The following is a 7,795-nucleotide window of genomic DNA, read 5'->3' on the forward strand; positions in this document are numbered from 1 at the left end:
CAATATTAGCTATCGATTTGTAGGCCTTACTGTACGGTCATCGTGAATGAACACTCTGGATGGCATCCCATAAGAGCTATGTCACCGGTATCCCAGAGAGACGCTCTGTAAAATCACATTTACAAAATACGGGAACAATACAAAGTATAAGATACCTCAGCTTATTACTACAAATAATTGCAGATTCCAAGGTCTAAGTTAAAATTATTCTTCAGCCAATATGAACGAAGACACATTTATTCATTGTTAAGGAGAGCAAGTCTATATCATATGATATTGTTAGTAAAACGTTCTTAATTATATGGTTGTGATTATTGGTAGTGTTCCCTATTGAGAATATTGATATTTTTTAAGGACGAAGCTAAGCAGACTCAAATAGATTTCTATCATATGATGATTTGTTAATATGAAAATGCAATTTCTCGAGGCTGAAAACGCTCGGCTTAAGTTTCTCTAACTTCTTTTTTGATGAGAATATTAGGTCATTACAATGGGGTACCAATGCGTCTTAAAACATTTCAAACGTTGGACTGTGAGTTTCTTAACCTTCTGATGGGATGAGATAACCAGAAGGTCCCAATACGTCTGAAGAAACCTTTCCAAGTGCACCCCCGTGTCTCACGTGCCCTGAAAGTTTGCGGTGAGTCGCTCTCGTGTGGCGCTGCTCGCTTTATCTGCGTCAGACATGCGGGGATGCGTGAATGAGATATGAACTTCGTGATGTATGTATTCATTAGTACGGATAGGGGACTGCTGATCTGATAACTTAGGCTGAAACAAGTACGCGGGAATGCCTTTATGAGGCGAGATCTTGCGGTTGGAGTTGAGTGATGGCGCTATCACAGGAAACCAGACCGTGGATCTCTCATCTACTGATCGAGCCCCCGGCAGTCGGTGATAATGTTTTCATTAGGTGTGAAATAATGTAGCTTGATAACGGTGTCTAAAAAACAGCTCGGAATAGTACATTCCTATGAACATGATCTTGAATACAATGAATTTGTATAAACTGATACAAAATCGCTTACTTAATTTATTACAGTTTAAACACAGGATTGATCTGTTAATGTAGAGAGCATAGCGTTTGTGTCATAAGTAGCCACTTTGTTAAGCCAGATTCGTACTAATGATCGTGAAGTTATATTAACTGACAGAACGTGACTAAAACAAGTAAGATCAATGTTTATAGGTTGAAGCTGTTGCAACACAGCGAAGAGACGTCAATTTCTTCAAGAAAAATGGAAATAAAAGAATGGGTGAGCTAAGGCTTTCAGTAAGTCACAATTGTAATGTAATGTAACCCAGACATTCTTTCCAAGCATCATTTGAATATAATGAAGAAACAACGTTCAGTTTGATGAACAATGAATGATTCTGAATCAAAGTTGATCTATAATTGCTATCACAAAACTTGGACTTGTCCAAATTTTTGACTAATCAGCTCCAGTCTTTGTCTAGAAATCTTTCTGCATTTGCAGATATAGATATGTTGGACCAATAATGAATAAAGAATAATGAATAATTATATCTCCTTCAGGAGACCATAAGAACATTGTCAACAGATCTGCCACATTGCCATGGTCCTCACGATTCGCCCGTCACGACGGGTACAATATAAATGGTTAACAGGCAGAGTTGAAATGTTTACTGCACTCACGGGTGCATTAAGAAGCGCCATATGTCACGGAGCAGGTATCTTCCCACAGTTACAGAGGATATACAGACACGGCGGACTTACTTTCCGTAGGATCAGGCATTATTTTACCGACTGGAACGCCGAGGGATTTTTAAGTGACTCGCTTCATATGTCTTCCCATGCAGATTTTTGAGATATTATTGAATAAAGATAGTGTGCAGTTATATACCCAAGGTAACATTATCAAGATATACCTGAACTTAATTCATAGTTATTTACTAGCTGCAAGATATCTATCACGAGATTTACATGTACAGCAGCTAGTGAGTGCTATTAAAGAAACTGTTTAATGTTTTCAATACATGCCATTTTTTAAATGTCAATGCTGCGAGTTTGACAGACGTAGAGACATCAAACAAGGAATACCGAAAAAAGGGACCTAATTTAAGAATACCAATTCAGATTTTTTATGACAGACAAGCACATCATCATTGCTATATCAAAGCGCCGTGCATGCACACGATGAGCTCAGTGGAAACAGTAATGTTAACAAGGTGATTAATTCCATAACGATTCTTTTACGATATCATCATTCCATGCCCTTTTAAATGGTAACATGCCCTTCTTTGTATTAGGTTATAGATGCCTATATGAAAAATCAGAAAACATGACTGCAAACGCGTGCAAACTGGTGCATAACTGTAGTTATGGGGAAATTATCTAATTACGAGATCAAGGTTTCAATGAAAAATTAGTATTCAGCTGTCTGTGAAACGTGATCATGACTAGTGGTCGTACGTTTGCTTTGAGGATTCAATATCAAACGAATGAGCTCAATGCATTTGGAAATATCAATGTTAGCATTTCTGATATATTACTATCGCTATGAATTGCATGGGGAGAGCCTAGTATTAATGCTGCTGGTGCCGATATATAAGTAATATATAATATGCCTTTGATGTGTTACTTTTCATTGATTTGAACTTATAACTAAAAATGTCAAATCTAACACCACATACGTGCTACCCTTTATCTTTTTGTAGCGAACTAGAGTTTAATGATGTATTGAAGTATTGAAGTATCTGATATGTAAAATTGTGTTCTATAGTTGTTCCCCATTTGACGACCAAGAACAAGAAGGATGGTATATTTGCATATGGAATTAGTTGGGGTGAGGGGTGTTGATCGATTATAATCTATGGCAATTTTGTAATTTTCATACAGTCTGTGTAGCTCAATAGCCATGTAGGATTTTCTATTTCCGGCTGTTGAAACAATTAGCTTGCCTACTGCCGTGACAATGTAGAGATGAGTACACATTAACCGATGAGTCTTCACTGGATTCCCGTTAACGTTGAACATGTTCAGTACATTACCCTGTAGTAGGTAGAGGTAAACTGGGAAATTAGCTCTTCAAATAATGAAGGCCCCATGGGACAGGCTTCACCTGATCACTCCCAGGCTGAGTATATTGGATTGCTTGTCAAGTACACGCCTCGTGTCCGATATTTCACTCACAAAAGGACCATGATTACCCGCTCACCGGGGCCAGATTATATACTGTAAATGCAGAAATGTTCGCGGTGGTCATGTTCGCGGTTTTAACGATGAACTCTTCACCGCGAAATTAAAGCCACTGTGAAAAGCTGCTCCATTGTTTGATTGTAGCGTTACAATTGTTTCAAACGCTAACTAAAAACTACCGTGAACATTACATTTTCTCACCACCGCGAAAGTAAATCCCGCGAACATTTCTGCATTTACAGTATTCCCACCGTCTTTATGTGGGGCAATCCTAACGGATGGGATTAGGTAATAATAATTGTCACACTTCAGCGGGTTTCTCGTTACTAAAGGAATGATGATGCATACACCATTATGGTAAATAGCATTGCATGACGAGTTATATTCTAGCATGACGCAGCATGTCATCAAACACTCCAACGCCCAATTCATTACAACACGGTGACAAGACATGTCCTTCCTATTTATAGAACTATATTATCTAATATGGCCGAAGCCTTTAACTGAACAAAATGGGTTCATCGTAATAATGAAAGGAAAGCAAATTGGTTTTTGCATGGGCGTCCATTGATTGAACTTGCTGCAGCTAAAAGGCTTCCTACGAAAATACGGTCGTCTCGTATAAAATCGATCTCATCCTTCTCTGGCTCAGTTCTACGCAAGCCTCCACGGGTCCATCCACGATTAGTTCAATGCGACCTACAGCGGTTTTAATCTGCGGCAAAATACCGCCACTGCATCAGCTAGAATGAAAGCCCGCGGCCGCAGATATCACATGATAACGGCAGAAGCTGTCTTTGATGGATGCCTGGCTGATGCCGGCGCTGGTAAGTTTGCCGAGACTTTGAAGTTTCGGCAGGAGAATTTAGCGTCTAATGGGGGTAAATCGCCTGGTCTAGATGCATAGCCTCCGTCGAGCCTGGGGATATGGATGTCAAATGTGTTATTATCAGGATATCGAACGGTGCTGCGCTTTACTTTAATGGAATAAGAGACCAGAAGCCGCGAAGGTTATGGTTGTATTGAAAGACGAGACGAGAGAAGATTGGCCTTCTCATGCGTGAGCTGAACACAATCCGGAGATGATAGCGTGCGCTGGGTGGGAGTGGAAGGATATCTACAATGTCGTGTGTTTGTAGCGTGATATTCGCCTCAGCTGATAAGTCAGAGCAAGGCCAAATGAGTTAATTTGGTGGATGACTGTCACAGTATAGTATTCACCGATATAAAGGAGAATATGAAATACGGTCACAATGCATTGGCATGTGCTGCTAACAATGTAATATTGTTGTTCTATTTCGTTGTAAGGATAATTTAAACCAATCTGCTGTCCGTCTGTAGAAGCAACAATTTAACAAATTTCACACATGATATAAAGACGTAGAGAATATCAAATGTAAGGCTACTTGACTTGCTTATATGGATCACATCAGCACGCGGATCAATTTTCTCCTCTCCCCCCCTCCCCCAAAAGAAATTAGCGACCATACTGTTAATCGCACAAAGAAGCTGCAAAATAAGGAAATATACGTCGTAGATTGCGAAAAAGCTTGGAAAACGGATACTAAGGAGCGACGTCTTCTAAAATCAAGACGAAGGTCTGAGGGAACGAAAATAAACAATTTGTTGTTTTGTATTTTCTTCAACCCTCCTGATCATGATAACTTAGATATCATGATAAACTCATCTTTCTTTTTTCTAACTCTTTTCTTTGCACGCGCGCGTCAATTTTGGGGTGCCCAGAATATGTCATCCGTATGATTAAATCAGCATGGCTTAACATTGCCTACGGTTAGGTGCTTTGTGTTATGCATGAAATAAGCTGAGTCAAGGGTCACCTTAGTCATAATGTTAATTTCCCAAAAGCTACATTTACCTAAATGAATTTAAATGTTTTATTTTATGAATATTACTATTATTTAATATTAGGTTGTATCCTGCTTAAAATACGAATTTCTTTGCCGTGTTTAGTGCTTCAGTAGATATTAAGCAGCCAATAATCCACGACTTTTGTGATTATCAATTGGGTTTGAGAATTGACGTTACTCATCTCTACAAATGGACTGTTCTGCTTTGGATCTCAACAGAACGTCGTGGTCAAAACTAAGAAATATAATGTAATGATAAGTTTATTGCAAGTTTTTGCCCGGAGGCTAATTGCAAGTACATGTAATATGAAGAAAAGGACGGACAGATAATGGGTAACATTATTCATGTAGCATGTGACTACTACTAGTATTGACACAAAATTCTAACGTATACAATCCGGCCCAGTATGGAACAACACCACCAGTACTTCATTAGGAATAAGTACTCATCCACTGGTGTTTTTACGAACTTGTAACAGCCCCCAGCGTCGTCATGTCATGGAGGCAACGCCTGCTAATCTCAGCGGGGATACAGACTGCCACCTCCGGCAACCTGCCTGGGCATGGACCGTGCAGGCAGCTTAAAGTTTCATGACTTCATGTAGTGTCAAGGCTTTTAGGGATTACCCGGCAGTATGCTTGGTTTGGAAAGTCGTCCGTTTGGTATGGATCACACGTACATGCCTCCAGCGGAAGGAGAGCCGCGGTTTTGTATGGATTTTCTTCTCCTCTACCATTTTTTTAGTTACGCACTCTGCAGTTGCATGTTGCAAAAAGTCAGCGATGTATAGTTTCTGAATACTAGGATATGTACTGTTGAACCTGGATGGACGGAAATGAACCATTTCGTGCTAGTTACCTTGACCCTGGGGAATGGGATTATTTGTCTGTGTGTGTGTGTGTGTGTGTGTGCGTGTGTGTGTGTGTTTGTGTTTGTGTATGTGTTTGTGTGTATGCGTGTGTGTGTGTGTGTGTGTGTGTGTGTGTGTGTGTGTGTGTGTGTGTGTTTGTGTCTGTGTAGATCTTTCCGTGATTTTCAATATACACAATGCAGAATTTATGTGGTGCTTTTTTTTAAAGAAGGACTGGAAAAGTCTCAAAGCAGCATGAATAAAGAACAAGGTTTGCCATCTCTGATCGTCTTGTCAGGTTTATTTGATTGTATGATTACGCTCTTTGGATAGCGAGTCACTACTGATAGTGCATTATTTACCTTTTATGCCATACAATAAACATGTTACTAGATATTTGCACCCGCATCACACCAGGCCTGAATATCCACCGATTAATCTCTCTAATTTGCCGGCTTGTTGTTACTCCGGTAGTGTCCAGGTTTCATGAATCATGCAGTGCGCACCAGCGATAATTATCCCTCGGACCGGTGGGGAATACATGCTGATTACGACGCACAATTTAGCCCATTTGTTAAACTAGGCCTTTAGGACAGCAAGCGATATTTTGAAATAAGAGAAAAAATTACCAGATGCTATGTTTGGAACCGTGGGGATTTTCGAATGGCCAGTCAACAAATTTACGTATACTTTGATACGAAAATAGTAATAATCAACTTTGTACAATCGTTCGGTCTGTAACTAGTTCGTCGTTTATAAACGTCGTTTTCTGGACTCTAAATATGTTATTTCACTTTTTTTTGCCATTTGTGAATCGTAGTATCAAGACTGTAGCCATGATTTGTCAACTTTCAACATTGCCTATTTTTTCCTGCAAATGGCAGAATGTAGGTAAATTTTTCGTGTCTTGAATTTTTATCCGAAAATTGTTTCATTAGGTTGTTAGAACATAGAATATTTGGAGTTTCTTTTAACATAACCAGTTGAATTTTCATATTTCGCCTAATGCTGTATGAAACAGTGGTTGTGACCGATTCGTCTCGATGCGGAGAATCCGATATTCCCGGCAATGCCTAATCCATCAGATGGTATCTCTCACTGATGGATTAGTCACGCTGCCACATTGATCCGTAAATTTCAATATAGCACGAGGCTGGATTCCTCCACAATCTGGATATATATCTCTCTTGCGAGATATCGTTCCCCGCGGAACGTGAGAATCGCCCTGTTATGATTAAGCAGGTGAATAGTTTTATCAAGGACATTAAAACAAATATGAGCTGAATCCGTATGTAATGAATACAGAGGGGCATTTGAGTACCTTACGGTTGGTTTGTTGCAGTTTAATCCATATACGATAGACCAACTGTTGTTGAAGCTAAAGAAGTATGCAAAATGAGTGCATTGGGAGATAAAGTATGATGTACTGCTGAGGAAACCATGCAAAACATCTAGAAGAGTAGATCAATCTTACCAAGGCAGCTTCCCTTTCTGTTTGCAGTCATTGAACCCAAGTAAATCTGTGCAGAAGCACGGATATTGTTTACAGTCTATCGGTTGTGACTAAACACGGCTCAAGGTGTTTCTGTGTATGAAACAGGTGCACGTTAATTCCCTCACTCTCTGCTTATCCAAAATTATCGTCGATGATCCCAGCAGGCCAATCTGTTAGTCTTACGAGCTGTAGCTTGAAATATAGAATGGTTTTCCTTTGGGGATTTGTAAAGCCTTTGTCACATTCATTGCTGAACGACATGTATGGGTTTACTGTAAACGGTGAATCACATATTTAAGAATGGGGTACTCATTTTGCATAATCCGTTGGAGGTAGTGCTTTTGGATGGCGTTGGTGATTGTACGCAAGCAGCATGTTAAGGTTTAAGTACTTGGCCTGGGGCACCAATCTTCTCAGATCA

The sequence above is a fragment of the Branchiostoma lanceolatum genome, chromosome 9, assembly GCF_035083965.1.
Source record: "Branchiostoma lanceolatum isolate klBraLanc5 chromosome 9, klBraLanc5.hap2, whole genome shotgun sequence".
Taxonomy (NCBI): Eukaryota; Metazoa; Chordata; class Leptocardii; order Amphioxiformes; family Branchiostomatidae; genus Branchiostoma; species Branchiostoma lanceolatum.